Below are 23,318 nucleotides of genomic sequence, written 5' to 3'. Positions count from 1 at the left end.
ACTCAAACGAAAAAGGCATTTCCGATTTCTAATAACTCCCTAAAGTGCTTTAAAAAATCACATTCTTAATTAACCACTCTACCGAGCTCCACCTTGATTTCAAGTCCAGTGATTCCCAGTTTGCTCATTGCTGAGGGGAAGTGTGTGGTGGAGGGGTCGGGGGCAGAAGAGGGGGCCGAAAATGCCTATAAATGTCAGGCCAAGTTGAAACAGCGGAAGGCAGCACTCCACAGGGGAAGGACACTAGAGACAGCAGACTGGATTACCTCTCCAATCCAACTCCCCATTTACAATATCCTCCCTCCCCAATCCTGAGATTACTTAATGGTTCCATCTAATGAGCTTTGATTTATGGCCAATTATTGCACTCAGCCCACTGTACTCAACAGCCGCCATGACACATGGCTTCCATCGAACTTGATGCACAGCTGTGAACTGCTTCAAGTGTCAGACAGGCACATTGAAGGGAAGGCAAGGCCCGTGCTGGCATAAGAAGTGCCCATAGGAGCTAGGCGTGGTGACTCATGCCTGTAATCCCAGCACTTTGGGAGGCTGAGGCAGGCGGATCACCTGAGGTTAGGAGTTTGAGACTAGCCTGACCAACATGGTGAAACCCCAACTCTACTAAAAATACAAAAAGTAGCCGGGGGTGGTGGCTCATGCCTGTAATCCCAGCTACTTGGGAGGCTGAGGCAGGAGAATCGCTTGAACCCAGGAGGCGGAGGTTGTAGTGAGCTGAAATCATGCCATTGCACTCCAGCCTGGGCTACAAGAGTAAAACTCGGTCTCAAAAAAACAAAAAACAAAACACAAAACAAAACAAAACAAACCCAAAAAACAAGTGCCCATATCTCAGCTGTGGTTTCTGACCTTTTGGAAGGTAAACTGATGATATGGTTTGGATCTGTGTCCCCGCCCAAATCTCATGTTAAATTATAATCCCCAGTGTTAGAGGTGGAGCCTGGTAGGAGGGGATTAGACCAAGAGGGTGGAGTTCTCATGAATGGTTTAGCACCATTTCCTCCTTGTTACTGTAGAGTGAGTTCTCACCAGATCTGGTTGTTTAAAAGTGTGTGGCACCTTCCCTACCCTTCCTCCTGCGTTAGCCATGTGAGGTGCTGGCTTCTCCTTCACCCTCCGCCATGATTGTAAGTTTTCTGTGGTCCCTCCCAGATGCCAGCATCATGCTTCCCGTACAGCCTACAGAACCGTGAGCCAATTAACACTCTTTTTTTTTTGAGATGTAGTTTTGCTCTGTCACCCAGGCTGGAGTGCAGCAGTGTGATCTTGGCTCACTGCAACCTCCACCTCCTCGGTTCAAGCGATTTCTCCTGTCTCAGCCTCTCGAGAAGCTAGGATTACAGGCACCCACTACCATGCCCAGCTAATTTTTGTATTTTTAGTAGAGATGGGGTTTCACCATGTTGGCCAGGCTGGTCTTGAACTCCCAATCTCAAGTGATCCGCCCACCTTGGCCTCCCAAAGTGCTGGGGTTATAGGCATGAGCCACTGCGCCCAGCCTAACCCTCTTTTCTTTATAAATTACCCAGTCTCAGGTATTTCCTCATAGCAACGTGAGACTGGACTATAATACATTCTCATTTTTTTCCCCTGAGAATACCAACATTCTCCTAATTATTCAAATTCTTAGTGTCGTCTTTACTTTTAACTTTCTCCTTTTCCTTTATCCCCCAAACCCTATGTCTTTGCTTTGGAACATTTCTCACGTATCTTTTTATTTCTCTACTCCCACTGCTACCACCCCATTTGGAAGAATCTGGCTCTTCCCTTTCTCTCATCCTGCAATCAGTCACCAAACTAATATTCCAGACTAAAACGCTGCTGCCATTATTATTTTTCCATTTGGGTGACTTCTCATTGTGGTTGCTTTCCCATATTATCTCCCTAAATTAAGAACCTACAACACCACATTTGAATTTTCCATCCTGATATTCAAGACTCTTTACAATTTAACCCCCACCTTTCCAACCTATGGCTCTTACACAGCACCACTCCCGTCACCACTACCCCTACTGTGTCCCCCTCCCCACCAGGAGTGAACACATTCCCACCCTAGAGCTTCTGCCCGACTGTTGACTTCTAGAATGCTCTTCCTCCCTCCTCTACTCTTTCACTCAACAAATATTTATTTATTTATTTATTTTGAGACAGGGTCTCGCTCTTGTCGCCCAGGCTGGAGTGCAATGGTGTGATCTTGGGTCACTGCAACCTCTGCCTCGTGGGCTCAAGTGATTCTCCCACCTCAGCCTCCCAAGTAGCTGGGATTACAGGCATACACCACCACATCTGGCTAATTTTGTATTTGTAGTAGAGATGGGGTTTCACCACGTTGGCTAGACTGGTCTTGAACTCCTGGTTTCAAGTGATTTGCCCGACTTGGCCTCCCAAAGTGCTGGGATTACAGGCGTAAGCCACCACGCCTGGCCTCTCACTCAACGAATATTTATTGCAGTGACTGTGCTGGGGACTAAGAGCTTAGGACACATGAGTGGACAAAATACAGATCTCTCCCTGAGGATGCTGGCTTTCTATTGCTCTACAATCCACACCCATCCCATTCTTTGAAATCTACCTCGAATCCCACTTTCTCCCAAAGATCTCCATGATAACCTAGGCATGTCTAACTTCTTCCTTATTTTTATAGTTCATGGTGCTTACTGTTGGCACTGTACACCTAGGCTCAGAATTATATACTGCCTTGAATTGTTTTCTGATTATTCCTCTAGGCTTGTTTCATGCAACTCCTGAAATTATTTCATGCCAGAAACTGTGTTTGGTTCATTGACGTTCAAGCACCTAGCACGCTGTCAGCACATTTCCTGAGAATCATGCTGAGTGCCCTGTAGATGCTCAGTAAATATATGTTTTAATGCAATTGTGCCTGAGTTCAACATAAGAGCCACCAACGCAATGGCCACTTTATTAATTAAGGACAACTCTCCTCCCACTCTGGGTCTGCTTCCTTAAAAGAGGTGCCAGCAAACACTCCCCACTCCTCCTCCCATCTGCTTTACCGGGAGCAGAACCTGAAGCTGCACCTCTGAGCTGCTCTGCAAATGCGGAGTCCTGAGGTTGGAAGATGCTGTGTAAACCATATCTCCTTTTGGAAATTCATAATACATGTATTCATTTTTGATGATCTTTTATTTGAAGGCATCAGAATGAATGACAAAGACACAGTCTTTGCTCTTACCAAACACATCCTATTAAGAGTTCTGAGGCCAGGCGCAGTGGCTCATGCCTGTAATCCCAACGCTTTGGGAGGCTGAGGAGAGAGGATCGCCTGAGGTCAGGAGTTTGAGACCAGCCTGGCCAACATGGTGAAACCCATCTCTACTAAAAATACAAAAATTGGCCAGGAGTGGTGGCATGCATCTGTAATCCCAGGTACTCAGGAGGCTGATGCAGGAGAATCTCTTGAACCTGGGAGGCGGAGGTTGCAGTGAGCTGAGATCATACCACTGCACTCCAGCCTGGGCAACAGAGTGAGTCTCAGAAAAAAAAAAAAAAAAAAAAAAGAGTTCTGGGAAGTCCCTTGGCAAGGAGGTTTTAGGTATGTGTATCTGTGTTTTCCCAAACCATTCCCACCTCCCACTTTTGGAGAATCACCTAACAACGTCCCATGGGCCATGATGGCCTCTGACTACAGCGTCAGCAAATCAGGCTAAAGCAAAATTTAGGATGAAAGAATAAAGAACTTATCTTTTAATTTCATACTAGGAAACTTCACTCCCCCTGAAGCCTCGAAGAGCCGGGTGTGTGTGCACTACCAGCTGTTCAAATGCATCCTTTTAAAAACACTCTGTGGTTCTGAGCACGGTGGTCACAATCCACTTCAATCCTGCAGTAGCTAGTTCACGCTGTTCCTCCCTGGCTCCCAGAAATAACAACAATGGGAGGAGGTGGAGGAGGGGGTGGGCACGGCAACGGGAGGTTGGGGCTGATGATGAGAAGCACTGGTGTGGGGGAGCTCACCACTCCTGGGTTCTAAGAGTCTTGCTCATGGGGTTAAAATTGGGGCAGAGCTAATGGCTCATCCAGTGTGAGGACCTGTTGGAAATGGAGGTGGAAGAGGAGGAGGGAGTGGCAAACACAGCCAAGCAGGACCAGGAACATAGTGTAGCCAGGGAACGTGTGTGGAGGCGGGTGCGGAACAGCAGGATGCTTTCTCTAACACTTTTTTTGCTCTACCATTTTGCTTTCAAAGCAGAGGCCACACACTTTCCATACTTTGGGAGGAAATGGGTAGATTCTGAAATGGACACATCTACCTACCTGGGGTGCTTTCTCCACTCTTCAAACTCTGGAGAATGAAGATGGAAGAGGACAGGTTAAGATGAGGATGGAGGAAAGGGAGGGAGGAGGACTCTTCCAAGGAATACATCTCGGGAAACTCAAAATCAGAGGCATTTCTAAGTCCCTTCCTGCTTGAAGGTAATGCGTGATTAAGGGCTTGTACCAGGCAGGCATGTGTAGGGCCCGAGTGTGAGAGTAGAATCTTCTGGGGCCCATAGGCCCGGTCATGTCCCTCCTCCCCTCTTAGTGCTTCAGCCTAGAACCTGCGCCCACACCACATGTGCTGTCTGTCCCCCAGGGTAGGGCCTGAACGTGCTCCTTTGTGGTCCATTTCCAGGCCCCACATGCGTCTGCTGAGCTCTGGGGCGCCCTTCATGGAGGCATCTCCCTGGCCTGTGAGGCTGCCCAACCCTAATTCCATCTCCAGTGCCATCGGCGCTCTTTCCAGCAGTCACTGGGCACGCCTTCCAAGGTGCTTTGAAGCATTCATGGACTGAACAAGATTTGTTGAGCCCCTGCTAAGTATCAGGCTCAGAGAAGACACAAAATACAAATGAGTTAAGGTCCAGGCTCTTGAGAAGTTTAGAATCCAGTGCGGTCCAGAGCAGAAGGCATGCCCTGAGAGAGGCACCTGAAAAACCCCGGGAGCTCTTGGATAGAGCTGCCAGCGCCTGTCAGGCGAGACGTACAAAACAGATGAGCCCCGGCCTGGGCAGGGACTGCTGTGGGCAGAAAGGAACAGACATGTGGAATGAATTAGGGAGACAGACAAGAGCTGGAATTAACAGTGCAATAAAAACAAGAGTTAATTCACCCTCAGAAGCCAGAGCACTTTATAAGGCATGAAGCTGGGCTGGGCCCACAGAAAAACAACAGCCCAGTACAGCTGGCGCGGGCAGCTTCGCGGGGAGGGAAGGGGATAGAGTTGGTGTTGACCTTACAGGTGGCAAATGACAGCCTGGACGGGGAAAGTGTCTCCAGTGTTTTGGCTTGTCCTGAGCCCATAACAAAACCACCTGTGACCACTCTCTTTCACTTAAGACCCTTTAAGAATGTGCTGAGCTATTCAGGAGTGTCACCTCAGCCCATTAGCCCACTAGCCACTGAGCATTTCCATTCACACATTCTTTTTTTTTTTTTTTTTTGAGGCAGAGTCTTGCTCTGTCGCCCAGGCCAGAGTGCACTGGTGCAATCTTGGCTCACTGCAAGCTCCGCCTCTCAGCTTGCATTTATGCCATTCTCCTGCCTCAGCCTCCTGAGTAGCTGGGACTACAGGTGCCCGCCACCACGCCCAGCTAATTTTTTTGTATTTTTATTAGAGACGGGGTTTCACCGTGTTAGCCAGGATGGTCTTGATCTCCTGACCTCATGATCTGCTTGCCTCGGCCTCCCAAAGTGCTGGGATTACAGGCGTGAGCCACCGTGCCTGGTCTTTTATTTGTTTGTTTGTTTTAAATGAGAAGAGGACTCATCTGTCATCCAGTTTGGAGTGCAGTAGTGCGGTCATAGCTCACTGCAGCCTGGAGCTCCTGGGCTCAAGCAGTCCTCCTGTCTCGGCCTCCTGTGTAGCTGGGATTATAGGCATGCATCACCTAATTTTTAAAAATGTTTGTAGAGGCAGGGTCTTGCTATGTTGCTTAGACTGGTCTCAAACTCCTGGCCTCACGTGACCCTCCCACTGCATCCTCCCAAAGTGCTGGGATTACAGGCATGAACCGCCCTACCCAGCCACATATTCTTAATATGCTGTAACGACGGGCCCTGGCCAACTGTGGACACAAAATTAAATTCCAAAATGTATATAATGGTGTTTTTACTTTGTTTCTTTATTCATATTTGCTTAATTAACTGGATTCCTCATAGCACTGTCTCTTCCAATGCCTGCCCTAGGGCAAGTGTGTCTTTTGCATGGCGCCCAGCAGGGCCAACATAGAAGAAATTGGGCCTTCCCCACAAGTAAGGCAGTGCAGGCGTCCAGTGGTGCCTGGCAGGGCTGTGGATACTGAGCCAGCACAGTGTCGCCTAGACCATCTCTGCCAGGGTCCCAGCTGTCACACTGCCACCACCTTTCCTCAGCTCCTATGTTCATCCCCCTGTTCACTCTGTGGGGTGCCCAGGATCCTATAATCCATTCTCTTTCTGCTCTGAGTATCCAGAGGAGGTCTGGTATCCACCAAACACTAGAGTGTCCCCACAGCTCCCCCAGTCACAGGCCCGCAGTGGCCACAGGACTTCTTGTGGGCCCAAGGACATGGCCGATGAGTGCTGCTGGGAGGTCTTGTCAAGCTCCTCTATCCTTTCTTTTTATTTAATTACTCACAAATATGAATGAATAATAATACGCATTGGTAGTGCTGGGAATGTGGTGCTGAACAAACTAGAAATGGTCCTTATCCTCAGAGAGAAGACGCCTTCTGGATCCTTCTCTGAGTGCACACTGGCCTTTAGGAAAAGTCTGACATTTTCTAAGCCACCTTCACTCCAGGCTGCATCTCAAGCATCTCTTATGTTGGAGGTGAGTGCATGACCTGGAGCTAGGCACAGGCACCCCCGGGTCCTGGAGGGGCCGGGGCTTCTGTGCTTCCCCGTTCCATCCTTTCTGAGTGCTGTCCTTGCCTTCCTCATCATGACTGACCTTTTGGGTGTCCCATTCCTCTACAGGCCAGGCATTTCTGGAGGTCTAAATTGCAGCCCTTCACACATCAGTGGTCAGCACATTTTCAAGCCTTTTAAAGACATCTGAAAGCATAGTTTTCTGTAGCAAATACCGAGACCCAATTACACTAGCAGTTGGAGTCAATGAGGGCAGTTGTCTATTGCCAAGGCCACGTCTAACTCTTAAGAGCAGTAAATACGTAGCCTTTTACTCCGCTGCTTGGCCCCGCTCCTCCTCTCTCCTGCCCGCACATGACGTAGCCCAGCCAGGCCACATTCATCAGCTGTTAATAGCTGCCATTTAGAAGCCTTTATTCCGTTTCACAGAGAAATGAGCAAATTTTGTTTCAGAAAAAGAGAGGCATGTTTTCCCTTATCAATGAATCTATTACTTATGTTAGATTCAGTCCTTTTTAAAGATGTTTACTTTGAGAAAACAAAAGCTGCAAAAAAAAAAAAAAAAAAAAGACACACCACCTAAAGATTAAAAAAAAAATTAAGTGATCTAGATAGCTAACGTTTACTGATGTGTAGAGTTGGAGCCTCCAGGAACAAAGTGTACTCATTCGAGGAGACAGAGAAGCAGAATATAGCCATCTGATTAGCTTTGTTGTAGGTGACATTTGTACAAAATGGGATATCCTACACCGACTACCTTCAAATTGTGCAAGCACCACCACCCCCCACCCCGAAATGCCGGTTAAAATGGCCATTGCCGACTTCCAAGCCCAAAGAAACCTCTTCAGGCTTAATGTTTCCGTTTTTACCCCTACCCATTCTTCCTATGTTATAATTTGCTCCCATCCATAACAAAAACAAAAAAACTTCCAGAAACAGTGGTCAAAGCAAAGGCAGCTCAGAAACCAGCACAAATAAGGAGCTGTTTGTCATCGGTGGGGAACCAGACCACGAGTTCTGAACATCTGCGGTTTGTCCAGAGGGTGGACCCTGGGAAACCTACACAAGGCGGCCATCAGTCGGCCACGGGTTGCTGCTGCCCTGTCATTGCCTGTGCTGCCTGTAATTTTCAAGCAGGATGCCCCACATCACACAACATCAACATCCTTCTCTGCACTTTTTATAACATCAATGTTGAGTTTTTGCTGAACAAGCCCTCACTTGTCCAAGCCTCAGTTAGTCTGTTGTATAACATATGTAGATTGGTATTTTTATTGACTTTTGAAACACACCAAATGTTGTTCTAGGAGGAGTTTCATGTCATTTCACAGAAACACTTAGGTTATGCATTGCAAGCACCGGAAGGGACTTTCGTGGTCCTGTAATTTGACCTACTCATCTAGCCAGTGTGGAAATGAGGCCAGGAGAAGTGAGTGAGTATCTGATCTAAGTATACACAGATCTTTCCAGAAAGAGTCGCAATCAAAATTCAGGCTCTCTGACTTCTGAACTAGAGCTCTTTTCACTCAAGGAGACCAAATAAAAGACTTAATCTTTTAAAGGCATGCTCTACTGGCTATAAGAAAAAAGGAGAGAAAATTACTTAAAATACAGAAAGAAGCTGGAAGCCTGATGATAGCCAATTAAGTTAATACACCCTCCTAATTAAACCTTCTCCACAGAAACCAAATTGTGAAATTTGAGTTCCTTGCGTCTCTTCCAATAGACTCCCTAACGAGTCGTAGGGAGACCCAAAGGTGAAGGAGAGGAAAAAGACAACCAAGAGCCTCGAAAATTCAGCCTCAGACCCTTCATGCCTGGGGCACAAAGGGATGCCCATCATCTGCCCTGTCCTCCAATGGCCCATGGCTACAGGGGGGCATCTGATCTCTCGTCCCTGTGGTTCCATATCAGGATGGGGTGGTGGGTGCATAGGTCCCTAGCAGCTGTCCCCTCCTGAAGAGGGTGTGAGGATCAATGAGTGACTGGTTGCCAAGGGCTGCAGGCAGAGGCTGTAAGGCACCACATTGAGCCCAACGTCATTATTATTAAACCTACAATTTAAACCCAATTATACTTTACAGAAGGCTGCAGCCTCCATTTAAACCACTCCTGGAGGAAAAGAAAAAGCCTGTGATACAAAGTTCAAGGCAAACTAGAGAAGCACTTATGCCACATGAAGCTGGGATTCGGGCTCACAATAATGATAGTAACCCTGGGGTTCTCACTCAGAGGGAAGCAGAACAATGGGATGCTAATGCTGGAGAATAAAAACAAGATGCAGACATCCTCCTTGTAGGAGAAGCATCTAGATGTCTTGGAGATTTTGAAATAAGTTTATTTATTTTCCTCAGCAGGAGAAGGCCTCACACCTCTGTGAGGTCTCAAACTGGTAACAGGGCTCTCCCAATGATGCTGCCTGAAAAAAAAAGAATGGAATCACTTGCTAACATCTAGAAATCAGGATCATCCATACAAAAGTCTAAATTTGCAGCCTCTCTTGAAAAATCTATTATCCAGCGATACTATGGGTTATCTGGAGCCAAACTTGGCTGTCTATTTATTTATTTATTTATTTATTTATTTATTTATTTACTTATTTACTTATTTATTTATTTGAGACAGAGTCTCACTCTGTCGCCCAGGCTAGAATGCAGTAGTGCAATCTCAGCCCACTGCAACCTCCACCTCCCAGGATTCAAGTGATTCTCGTGCCTCAGCCTCCTGAGTAGCTGAGACTACAGGTGTGTGCCACTATGCCCAGCTAATTTTTGTATTTGTAGAGACAGGGTTTTGCCACGTTGGCTAGGCTGGTCTTGAACTCCTGACCTAGAGTGATCCACCCTGCTGTCAACTTTAGATGAATGAATGGGGCACAGGCTCTCTTATTTACCCCAGTCTCCACCACTCCCTATTGCCTCCTGGCATAGAAAACCTGCATCTGTGCCCGTTATCATGCATGTATGCTTTTGTCTTGTGCTTTTGCTTAAAGAGAGTTACGAAGAAAGTGAAATCTGTCTTATAATGGTACCTCTATAAAAATTTTTCTTATATTTATCTCACTTCATTTATTTATGTTATCCACCTGATACCGCATAGACATTTAATTGTTTGATTTCTAATCCAAATTTCCTTCAGGAGACAAGTGTCCTACAGCAGCTGCTGAAAATACCAATCATAAGGAAAGTCCATTTTAATTCAAATAATGATCATCAAGTGCCTACTAGGGTCAAGAGGCTGTGCTGGCCTTGGAGGAGGGGTTCAAGGATAACTAAGGCCCATGGCTTTCACTGTGAGCATTTCAGCTCAGAAGACTGGGTATGACCATTGAGAAGATGTTGGCATAAGAAAGGCACCAACCACTACGGGGTTCAGAGGAGGAAGCAACCACATCTGCCTGAGACATCAGGGAAAACAATATCTAAGAAATAGTATTTGAAACAGGCTTCAAAGAAGGGGTGATATCTTGACAAGTAAATAAGAAAATCAAGAGAAAACTGCTCAAGGACAAGCATGGTGGCTCATGCCTATAATCCCAGCACTTTGGAAGGCTGAGGTATGAGCACCAGTTGAGCTCAGGAGTTCGAGACCAGCCTGAGCAACACAAGGAGACTCCATCTCTGGGGGAAAAAAAAAAACTTATTTTATTTTATCTATTTATTTATTTTTGAGACAGAGTGACCCTGTGTTGCCCAGGCTGGAGGGCAGTGGCACGATCTCAGCTCACTGAAGCCTCTGCCTCCCAGGTTCAAGAGACTCCTCTGCCTCAGCCTCCTGAGTAGCTGCGACTACAGGTGTCCACCACGACGCCTGGCTAATTTTTGTATTTTTAGTAGAGATGGGGTTTCACCATGTTGGCCAGCCTGGTCTTGAACTCTTGACCTCAGGTGACTCGCCTGCCCTGGCCTCCCAAAGTGCTGGGATTACAGGTATGAGCCACCGTGCCCAGCCTCGACAAAAAAATTTTAAAAACTAGCCGGGCATGGTGGCACGTACCTGTACTCCTGGCTACTTGGGAGGTTTAGGTAGGAGGATTACTTGAGTCCAGGAGGTCGAGGTTGAAGTAAACTATGACTACACCACTGCACTCCAGCCTAAGTGATTGATAAAGCAAGACCTTGTCTCAGAAAAAAAAAAAAAAACCCCATAAAACAAACAAACAAAAAATACAAAGAGAGAGAGAGAAATCTGCTCGAGAGAAAATGAGGAGAGTATGTACAAAGGCAGAGAAGCATTGGGGTGCAGGGAACAGTGAGAAATCCTCCCTCAAAGATGATTAAACTTGGAAAGGGAGGAGTTAGGCAGTTGAACTTCTGGATTCTGTTCCCACCTCCTCCCCCAGCCCAGCTTCAAAGAGGCAGAGGCGGCATCTTAACCACCTGATGACAGCTGAGTGATGCAGAAAGGCCACCCTCACAAAAATCTCATGCCTCAAGAGCACCCAAACCACCTCTCCCAAGATGCTGATGCCAAGGAACTGGGGGCAGGCTCAGTGTTACCGATCCACAGTCCTGGCTGCTCATGTCTCCGGTATTTAATGCAGCACCAGCTGGGACCCAGGTCCCTGTAAGGGGTATACCTCATTATGAGGCATGGATCCTGCTTTCATCCAAAGGAAAGTTACAAGCAGGAAATTAGCAAACACATGGGCTTACCGTCATCTTTCTACGCAATTCCTGATATAAAAGCCTTAGAGTTCAGACTTGGCTTCCCACCTTATCCATCCTCAAAACCCAGTCTCTCACCTTCAAAATGCATCATGGGTCCAAAGTCTTTTCATTGGCTTCATTGCTGTCATCATACCACAAGCCCCCATCATTTCCCACCTAGACTTCTTAATTGCAAAGCCCCCTGCAAGGGCCTCTTAACTGGTCTCCTTGCTCCTGCTCTAACCCCCATAGCCTATTCTCCACACTGGAGAAACGGTCAATTTAATCATGCCACTCTCTCTTTTTTTGGAGATGTAGTTTCGCTCTTGTCGCCCAGGCCGGAGTGCAATGGTGTGATCTTGGCTCACTGCAACCTCTGCCTCCCGGGTTCAAACGATTCTCCTGCTTCAGCCTTCGAGTAGCTGAGACTACAGGCGTGTGCCACCACGCCCGGCTAATTTTGTATTTTTAGTAGAGACAGGGTTTCACCACATTGGCCAGGCTGGTCTCGAACTCCTGACCTCAGGTGATCCACCTGCCTTGGCCTCCCAAAGTGCTGGGATTATAGGCATGAGCCACCGTGCCTGGCCCATGCCACTCTTACTCAAAACCACCAAATGGCATCCCTTCATACCTAGCATGAAATCTGAAGTCTTCACCGTGGCTTTTAAAGTGCTGCAAAACATTACCCCTGACTACCTCTTCCCCACAACCCACCCTACTCACTCCACTCCAGCCACAGTCAATCAGGTATTTACTGAGCGCCTGCCAAGTGCCCGGCAGCCCCTCTCACTGGTGGGAATGCACCAGGAACAGTGGCCCCTTGCTCTGTCTTGAATACAGGAAAAGTGCCCCTGCCTCAGGCCCTTTGCAGTTGCTGTTCCCTCTGCCTGAAACTATCCATGGATCTCCCCGTCACAGCACCCACTCGGACCTTCCCAAATATCCTCCCTGGAGCGGCGCCCCTCAGGACCCCGCTCCTCACCCTCCTGGCACACATCCTTGGCGGACCCTCATGTTACACATGCACTTGCACATTGTGTTCACGCTTTGTCTCCTCTACTGGAATGCAACCTCCACGGGGACAGGGTTCCTGTTTGTTTTGTTCGCTGTAGCGTTCCTGCATCTGATGAGTGTTCGGTACATGACAACTGCTTGCTATTTACTGCATGACTGAAATAAGAGCTAATCTGTAGGGCCCTGCCCAAAGGAGCTAGCAGAACTCAGAAAGGAGGATGTACAGGGGAGCTGAAGCAGGCAAGAGGGAGCTGGGGGGCACGCTGGGCTCCAAAGGCCACTGGTGGTGGAGATCAAGTCAGACAAGAGTGAGGACTTTCTCAAGTGGAGAAAAGCCATGACTGGAAGCGTAGGATTTGGCAGGGCAGGCGCTAGAGATGGCAAACCGGCCAGTGTGATCCTAAAGTCAGTTCCTGGGGATTCCTGGCAGATGATGATGAAGCTGGACAAGAAGGACAGGATAAGTTGCTGTGGGTTTCAAAGGGCTGACTGTTTAAAAAATCATTTGCATCTCCAGAAATCCTGATTCCGCAGTCCTGGATGGCCCCAGGTTTCGGAGCCACTGTACAGAGGACCCTGCAAGCCCAAAGATAAACAACATCATAGCGGCATGCCAGTTTTCTAAGGAACACTGTCTTTCTCCTTATCCCCACTGAGAGGCTCACCGGGAAGGGGAAGCCACGCGCGGCTCATCTGGGGGAAGGAGTGGTCCTGTGGGATGGGAAAAGCCTGTGGAGCAACCCAGGGACAACTGGGGAGAGCATAATGGACTGCAGCTGAGCATTAGGAAGGTGAAGACATTACAATCACACCGTCACAGCCGGGTGCGGAGGCTCATGCCTGTAATCCCAGCACTTTGGGAGGCTAAGGCAGGCAGATCACAAGGTCAGGAGTTCGAGACCAGCCTGGCCAACATGGTGAAACGCTATCTCTACTAAAAATACAAAAATTAGCGAGGCATGGTGGCGGGCGCCTGTAATCCCAGCTACTCGGGAAGCCGAGGCAGGAGAATCACTTGAACCTGGAAGGCTGAGGTTGCAGTGAGCCGAGATCATGTCACTGCACTCCAGCCTGGGTGAAAGAGCAAAACTCCATCTCCAAAAAAAAAAAAAAAAATCACACACTGACCTTCTGCACTCTTGAATCAGCTAGGCACAATGGAGACAGATATCTACCCCAGATTTACTGCCATGCTAATCACTTAACCCCTCTGAGCTTCATTTTCTTATTTACTCACCTATACAAGTCATGGAAAACAAGTATCTGTGGGCCTATGCTGTGTCACTGATCTAGGGCAAAAGATGCACAGGTGAAATATCCTTCCTGCCTCTCAAGGCATGTTCAATGCTACCAGGAGACAGATAAGCAGGGAAACACTTTAAAACAATAAGCCCTACCTCACAGTATTGCAAAATGTAAGAAGTGAATACAAATTAAGGCCCCCCTATGAAATAGAGAGTTAATGAAGTTCTTTGATCTTGCTAACTTAGGGCTGCTCCTAATTTTAGTGAGTGCTGACAAGGGACTGGAGAACTCCAAGGTCAGGGTTATTCCAGCACTACTCCAGGCCTGAGAACCAGTGCTCTGGAGGACCAGTGCTAGGCAGAGACACACAACAGGGCAATCCACCCACATCACACACTGCCAGGTGCAGCAAGCCCAGCCCCACTGGAATTGCAATGCCCAGGTAACCTAAAATCTGTCATTGCAATGCAAAGATAACCTCACACCTGGAACTGCAATGCACAGATAACCTAAAACCTTTTCCGAGTCTTTGGTTTCAAACTCCACCCCAACCAAGCGTGTGATCAGAGCTGCTGACAAGCAGCAAACTGGAGAGATTTAAATTTCATCTCCTTTTAATTTTCCCACCCACCCCTTGCCAGGAATGCCTACATGCAGGGAACAGCCTTCCCCAGAAGGATGGCCAGAAGGCAGGCAGCAGGAGAGAAACCCCACAGCTTCTGCTGCTGGGGGCGTCAGAAAGACCCATCCTGCCTTCTCTGAAGAGGAGCCTGAAGGTTCAATGAGAGCAGCTTGGGTTTGGGCTGTTGGAATTATGTGCTATGTTTTGAAAGGGGGATATTGTCTCTGAAACAGCTTGATGACCACTGGTTTGGTTCCCCCAGCCACTTTACAGATGAAGAATGGGGAGTGGCTGGGGAAATGACATGTCCATAGTCATACAAATAATTTGTGAGCAAGTCAGGTCTAGAATCCAAGTCTTCTGACTCCAACGCTCTCATCTATTGGCAAACAGACGTGACAACAACAGCAAAACAAAAAAATGAATATGTCGTGGTAGGTCAAGGATATTATTTGTCTGATCAAATATCTTGTTGCTCAGTCTGGGAAATGGAGCTAGCACTCTCGAGTGGCTTGTCTGAGCAAGGCCAACACATTTACCAGGAAGACAGTCAACTTGACATTTCCAGAATGTACCTCTGCTGGCAAGGGCCAGCCACCCATGGCATCATTTTAAATTTGTGACTTCAGTCCCACATAGCCTGAGCTTTTTCATGGTAATCTAAGGAATGAGGACCTTCTTGGGAATACAAGTGATCCAGAGTTTTAACAGAGAAAAAACAATCACATACCTTGGGAATCCCAACTCTCATGCTCCGTCAACAGGTCTATGGGCCATGCTTGAGCACTCTGCCGTGTGGTAGAGAATGCTGGCTGGCAGGTTCCTGGGGCAGGATTATGGGGCTGGAGTACTGGGGAGCTAGCTCTCTGAGGTCCAGTGGCACAGCCATTCACACCACAGGGAGTGGGAAGGTGACCTGGGCATTTGGAAAACAATTCCTTGAGCACGGTACAAGGATTGGATGGTTCTGCCACCAGGCAGAGCAGAAGTCAGTGTTGGACATGCCCCGGAAGCTGGCCAGAGCCCCCAAGCCATGGAACTCTTACTGTGAACCCCTCACACAAACATGGAGGACAAAAAGAGGTGGATGCTTGGGTCACTCACTGTCAGGTTGGCGAGTTGAGACTGATGGTGTTCAGGACACACTACCCCAAAACACAGCACCTTGTCACCTGAAGAAACAGCAGAAGCAGGAGGCCACTCTTAACTTCTCCTTGCTGTCCCTACATTCAGAGGAAAGGAGCATCCTATCACTGAAGACACAGGGACACAGAGAAGAATCTGAACAAATAGGCCTTGCTAGGTTCCCTCCGCTCCATTTCCTACCATTAGATCATACCCGCTTTGTCCAATTCTATTTCTCCATGACTATCCACGCTTCACGAAAGCCAAGCACAAAAAACCTACACATTTACTCTTTCCTTGGGTCTTCATTTCCAAAGGCTCTCATGACCTGTAAAACTTTTAAAAAAATTATTTATTTTGAGATGGAGTCTTTCTCCGTCGCCCAGGCTGGAGTGCAATGGTGCGATCTTGGCTCACTGCAACCTCTGCCTCGCGGGTTCAAACAATTCTTCTGCCTCAGCCTCCCGAGTAGCTGGGATTACAGGCATCTGCCACCACACCCGGCTAATTTTTATATTTTCAGTAGAGACGGGGTTTTACTATGTTGGTCAGGCTGGTCTCGAACTCCTGACCTCATGATCCCCAACGCCTCAGCCTCCCAAAGTGCTGAGATTACAGGCATGAGCCACCACGCCCAGCACATGACCTACAAAACTTATATGAAATAAAACTGTATGCTTTTCTCTTGTTAATCTGTCTTTCGTTACAGGGACTCCTGCCACGAACCTAGTGATGGGTAAGGAAATAAATCTTTCCTCCTCTTTGGGAAGAAATCAAAGGGTTGGAAAAGCCTTGTCCAAGTGGCCTCTGAAACTCGGGGTGAGGATACACAGAACATCTTTCCATTTGAGGATTATTTGCAATGAACCAAGTGTCATAGGTACTTGTTTGCTCCTGTTGTCCTTGGATAATAGCACCCCTTTTACTCTCAAGTATCCTAATTTTATGAAAAATCACTGGTCACAGTACCCTTTGTAACATATTTTTCCCAGGGCGATGATTTAAAATTCTATTTTTGAGCACAATCCCTTGTGTATACCAAGAATGACAAACAGTTGGCACACCAATCCACTCCCACTTCTGCACCCACGACGGACATTGTTAATGGATCACAGCTCTGTTTCCTGCTGATCCTAGACAAAGCCATAGAGTCTTCTCAAAACAATTCGGACAGCCAAGAAAATGAGGCAATGCAAAAATTGACATTGATTTGCCCTCGCTGGTCTATACCTCATCTGTTCAGGAAGCTACTCAAAAGGACTTCAACTTCCTGAGGCCGTGAAGGCAGAGCCATAAAAATGCTGCCCTGGTTGAACCTGGGCATTTGTCTTGGCCAAAGCCAAGATTATTCTCTCATTTCTTTAGGGATTGGCAGTGACTTCTGCCCAGGATGCCCAGAATCCAACCAACAGTCTCTGACTTCCAATCAGACCAAACCAGCTAGAGCCCCACAGTTCTATTTAGAGCCCTATACTTGGTTGCTTCTGTTGCTCTAAGAAACAATCTATGCAGTGGCTTACTATAATGCTAGGCCCTCCACTTGGCTCTATGGATCAACTTTCGCTAGGTTATTTTGTGTCCCTGTCAGATTCCGGCTATAGTAGAAGGCACAATTCAGACCAATTCTGCTGAAATTTAACATTCTGCTTCCTAGAACAGACCCATTATTTCTTAATATTAGCAAAAAAAAAAAAAAAAATCATTTACATGAGTTAGGAAACACCTTACCACAAAATTATAAGATGATCACTGAACATTCACTAAGACAGGACACAGTGACCTAATACAAGTAGAAATAGAAGAAATTTGACCTTACAAAGAAGTTTTCACCTCCAAACAGGGGAAGATGCTAAAACAGGAAGGCTAAAAGGTTAATGGAATGCTTTTTGCAAAAATGGACGACTCTAATGAGCATGTTGGTATTGAAAGGTGAGAGGGAGCGTGAAAGCATGAGCGAAGGTGATTTGGGCTGCACAGTTAGTGAGACCTGGGCAAGGATGTCTCTCCAGGGCGTGTGTGAGAGCTTCTTGGAGGACAAAGACTTCCCACATCCACTTGAATCCATTTATTTTTATCAAAAAATACTTATTGAGCACCTACTGTGTATCAGACACTATTCTAGATGCTGGGGATAAAACAACGAACAAAATAAACAGAACTAAAACTCTCTACACACACGTACCCACACATACGAAGAGGTGTGACCAGTGTTTTTATCTGGATGGTGGTGTTATTGGTCTTTATCACCCTTTGGGTCCATCCACATAGTCTATTTTTTCTACAATAAACACAAATTTCTTTATTAATAGGAAAAATATTGCTTAAAAACTAAACATTAAAAAGAAGGCACTGAGACACATGAGAGAAGGCAGTGGGTATCTCAGGGACACTTGGTGTTTATTTTTTATTTTATTTATTTATTTATTTATTTATTTATTTTTTGAGACGGAGTCTCCCTCTGTCACCCAGGCTGGAGTGCAGTGGCGCGATCTTGGCTCACTGCAAGCTCTGCCTCCCGGGTTCACGCCATTCTCTTGCCTCAGCTTCCCGAGTAGCTGGGATTACAGGTGCCCACCACCATGCCCGGCTAATTTTTTTTGTATTTTTAGTAGAGACAGGGTTTCACCATGTTAGCTAGGATGGTCTCAATCTCCTGACCTCATGATCTGCACGCCTCAGCCTCCCAAAGTGCTAGGATTACAGGCGTGAGCCACCACGCCTGGCCATACAGAGCTTCTTATCCTAGCAGAGGGAAAATTTCTTTAGCATGATTAAGCTATTCAGTTGTTCACTAAAACCCTCTGAAATAATTTGACTATATCCTTAGACTCAATAATTATGCATGCAAAAAAGGAGAAAGAGAATACAGTGTTTTTACAGTGAGATTCTTTCCTGTTCAACCATGAAGGGGAAAAATCTTTCTTCTTTTTTTTTCAGAATTCAAATCGAGCTAATATTGGAGAATACACGTCAAAAAAAGATTATATAATTCTTTCAAATGATATCAATATCAAAAGGCACTTTAAACAACTCGTTGTCTTTTTTCTTTTCCTTCTTTTTTTTGGAAGTGAATTAAGACCCTCTCTTGGACACCAGCTGTGAAAGAAGGGACTTTTTACCTAGTAAGGATGTGACAGACCTGCTCCTGACCCTCCTTTGTTAGTGGCCAGTAAACATGCGCAAGGCAAAGTCCCACCCTAGTTTTGAAAAAAGCCAAACTAACAACTCTGCCCAATTTCAAGGAACCAATATAATTTTCTGTACATGAGTGTGATTTAGAAATGGAAACATCAGAGCAGGGTTAAGTCAACAACCAAGCCATAGACCTCAAAAGTACCAGACTTCATGGTTCAATGATGCCAAGAAAAAGATTCCACCTATAAACTCTTTAGAGAGTAACCACCTCAGAAAGTTCCAGACAAACCAGTTCCGCTTTACAGACCAGCCCTGTATAAAGCTCTTACCACATTAGTAAGAAGTTACTTGTGCTTTGGTTATCAAACAGGCACAATTAAAGGGAAGAAAAGGAAAGACTAGGACAGAAAAACTCTATATTTGATGTCGCCTGAGCCAATTAGCTGAGTCTAGAATTCTTTATTTCATTTTCTCACCTACTAGCATCTCAAAATGCAGAGTCATTGTCTGGATTAGCAAACTACACATCATGCATACCTGGTCTTTCAGTTTCTTCCATGGGGCATGTTTCATCCATTTCTTTCATATCTGAGGCACCAATATCCTAGCTGAGAATCTGACAGAGAGTGGGCACCCTCTCAGTGGTTGCTGGGGATAGATGGATGAATGAGTGGACGAACTGAAGGATGAAGGAACAGGTGAAAGATTTGTCCTAAAAGAACCTGGATGCCACAGGCCTGCCTTCAAAAGAGCCATTCCCCTTTTTCTAGCAATGATTTTAACTATTCATTCCATGAGCAATTTATTTATTATTTTCAATATGCTAGGCATCATGCAAGATACAATAGCATAAAAATATGACAGACTTCCATTGTAGCTGAAAAGAAAATACAAGCAACGACAAGCAGTAGAATATAGGCCAGGCACAGTGGCTCACGTCTGTAGTCCCAGCACTTTGGGAGGCCGAGACGGGTGGATCGCTTGAGCCCTGGGCAACATGGCGAATACCTATCTCTACAAAAAAATACAAAGATTAGCTGGGCATGGTGGCGCATGCCTGTAATCCCAGCTATTGGGGAGGCTGAGGCTGGAGGATCACCCGAGCCCGGGAAGGCTGAGGCTTCAGTGAGCCGTGATTGTGCCACTGCACTCCAGCCTGGGCAGCAGAGTAAGACCCTGTATCAAAAAAAAAAAAAAAAAAAAGAATATAACCTAATATGAAAATACATGACATACTCAACACTAAAGAGATTCAGAGTAGGTCAAAATCAATGTATGTATGGCAGAATTCAGCAGGGGAAAAGAGTACTAAAGCTATTCATATAACATCCTCCAAAGGTGAAGATGGACTGGCTAATCAGAAAGAATATTTGGAAAAGTTTCTGAATTCACTTAGAAGCTCAGTTTTCTATCTAGTACTACCAAATAACACATAGCAGAAAAAGTACTAGGTCGACAAACAGAAGAAACAATAATCTTCATTTAATTCACATCTTCTAGCAGTAGTTGGTAAGCCAAATGCTTTTAGAGACCAAGCAGGTAACTGATCAAAGCCCTTTGTGTACCAGGGCTTGTTCTAAGTGTATCACAAGCATTTTTCCTAGTCCTTGCTACAGTCCTCTGGGAAGACACGAATATTATTCCACTTTACAGATGAAGAAACAGAGGCCCTAGCAAGTTATGGCTCTGCAAGTTTACTAGGTTGGCCAAAGTCAAACAACCAGCAAATGCTAGAGCAGAGACTCAGGGCAGGAAGCTCTGAATCCACAGCCTCAGCTGTTCAAGACCACCATCCCCTGGGGTAGAAACAGTGGCGAGGGAATGGTAGGGAAGGGGGAGTTGGGGGGAGGGGGTTGCTGAGGGTTGGGTTCCCCTAATAGTGATGGGCTACAACTGGGCTCCAACAGATTAGAGCCATGCCAGAATGTCAGGGCCCGGGGAAATGAAAAAAAAAAAATCACACTTTCAAACATAATATCTCTTAATTTTCAAATATTTACAACCATTTCAGTCTTTAATAAAAAATAAAAAGTAACCACTGTGCAAACTCAACAAAACCATCTGCATCAAGCTCAGCCCACGTGCTTCCAACAGGCAACCTTTACCTTACACTTTGCCAAGAATTATTTCACCTGTGTTGTTTCACTTTTCGCAATAACCCCGTGAAGAAAGTAGGATGACTTCTTATGTGTGGCTACAGAATCCATGAAGGATTAGAAGACTAATGTAATAGAAGACTGCAGTGACATGGTTAAGTGCCATTTAGAAAGGATAATTGACTTTCCTGTACCTATTCATAAGAAGAGGGCCTCAATTCAAAGTCCTGGCCCAAAGTGGGGAAGCAATCAAGGCTGGTCTTGAGTTCCACCACATTGGTCAGAGACCTCCACTATGCAGTTTTCTGGAAGAAAGGCTGCCCTTTGATTTACAGGTTGTTTCCTTTTCCCTAGAAAATGAAGCCATCTCTAGGCAGAGTCCTGGCTTAAGATTTCACTAGTCATTGCACCTTGTACTTAATGAATATGTGTTTGAAGGAATGAACCAGATTCTTTCCAAAGAGCAGTTTTCAGTAGGAGAGAGTTGCAGGCAGCATGAGAGTGTGCACTGGGGGGTTGGGGAGCCCTGTGCAGGGAGAACAAACACCAAGACAGAAGCAAAGGCACAAGTGTTTGGCTGCTTCACAGTTTTGCCTAGAACTGGCACTGGTGGGTCCATTCCTCTTCCAAGAGACTTGGCAATGAGAGGAACTCAGAGTACATAATGGTTTCCCCAAGGCTCTCTGCTAGTAAGAGAAGGAAGTTTGGATGAGAACTCTGGTATTCTGACCCCAAGTTCAGCTTTTTCTTGTATTTTACTAGAGTCCAGTCCCTTGTTTATTGCACAGACTAGAACTCAGACCTGCTGTGATCGTGCAGGCTTCAGGTTCTAATTCACCATGGAGCTATGGATGCACATGTAACAAACTCCTAAAAAAAAAATTCTGGGAGGAGCCTTTTTTCTTTAAAAAAAAATCTTGGCTTTAAACTGAATCAATGTTCATTGCCAAAAATTGGGGGAAATAGAGAAATGCATAAAGAAAATAAAGTCACCCACAATCTCACCATCCAGAAACCACCACAATTTTGAGTTATTTCTTCAATCTTTTTCTGAAGTGTGTGTGTGTGTGTAGACTATTGTATAAGATCTGACTATACGTGCAATTTTAAAGCTTGTACAAGGGGTCTTCAACAAGTACATGGGAAATGTATATTATTAAAAATTATGCATGGATTTCAAACAATTTTTTGCCCCCAAATAGACTTGTACTAGCATGTTAAAACATGTCTGAACAGGATGTAGTTTGAGGCACTAAGAAGGATAAGATATCAGTTTGAAAATTCCTGTTAGAAACGTGAGTTCTGCTAAAGTTGAAATAAGAACAAACATATAATTCATGGTAAAGCTTTAGTGGAAGAATGGTGAAATCATTGATGTTTTACAAAAAGTTTATGGGGACAATGCCCCAAAGAAATGAGCAGTTTACAAATAGATAACTCATTTTTAAGAAGGGATGAAACAATGCTGAAGATGAAGCCTGCAGTGGTGGACAATGCGCACCAATTTGCAAGGGAAAAATTCATCTTGTTCTTGCCCTAATTGAAGAGGACCAAGAGTTAACACCACAAACAATAGCCAAGATCATAGACTTCTCAACTGGTTCAGCTTATACAACTCTGACTGAAAAATTAAAGTTGAGCAAACTCTCCAGTCAGTGGGTACCACAACCCTTACGCCCAGGTCAGCTGCAGACAACAGCAGAATTTTTTTTTTTTTTTTTTTTTTTGAGATGGAGTCTTGCTCTGTCACCCAGCCTGGAGTGCAGTGGCAAGATCTCGGCTCACTGCAAGCTCCGCCTCCCGGGTTCACGCCATTCTCCTGCCTCAGCCTCCCGAGTAGCTGGGACTACAGGCGCCTGCCACCATGCCCGGCTAATTTTTTTTTTATTTTTAGTAGAGATGGGGTTTCACCGTGTTAGCCAGGATGGTCTCGATCTCCTGACCTTGTGATCTGCCCGCCTCGGCCTCCCAAAGTGCTGGGATTACAGGCTTGAGCCACCGCACCCGGCCAACAGCAGAATTTTCAATGGAAATTTTACACATGTAGGATCAAGATCCTGAAGCATTTCTTTGAAGAATCGCAACAGGAGAAGAAACGTGGCTTTACCAGTACGATCCTGAAGACAAAGCACAGTCAAAGCAATGGCTACCGAGAGGTGGAAGTGGTCCAGCCAAAGCAAAAGCAGATGGGTCAAGAGAAAAGATCACGGGAACAGATTTTTGGGATGTTCCAGGCATTTGTTTGTTAACTTTCTGGAAGGCCAAAGAACAATAACATCTGCTTACTATAAGAGTATTTTGAGAAAGTTGGCCAAAGCTTTAGCATAAAACCACCCAGGAAAGCTTCACCAGAGTCCTTCATCACCACAATAATGCTCCTGTTCTTTCCTCTAATCAAAGAAGGGCAATTTTGTGAGAGTTTCAATGGGAAATCATTAGGCATCCACCCTATGGTTCTGATTTGGCTCCTTCTGACTTCTTGTTTCCTAATCTTAAAAATACCTTTAGAGGGCATCCATGTTTCTTCATTTGATAATACACTGAAGAGCTGTGACATGG

At 45.9% G+C, this 23,318-nt stretch overlaps 1 protein-coding gene across 1 annotated transcript in view; it reads right to left on the bottom strand.

The window, feature by feature from the left end:
- The window catches only part of PDZD2 (PDZ domain containing 2), a 468,191-nt gene that overhangs the window by 343,784 nt on the left and 101,089 nt on the right, over positions 1–23,318 (bottom strand). The window lies entirely within an intron of this gene.

The sequence above is a fragment of the Pongo abelii genome, chromosome 4 (assembly GCF_028885655.2).
Source record: "Pongo abelii isolate AG06213 chromosome 4, NHGRI_mPonAbe1-v2.0_pri, whole genome shotgun sequence".
Taxonomy (NCBI): Eukaryota; Metazoa; Chordata; class Mammalia; order Primates; family Hominidae; genus Pongo; species Pongo abelii.
This window is presented reverse-complemented; position numbering and strand designations above follow the sequence as displayed.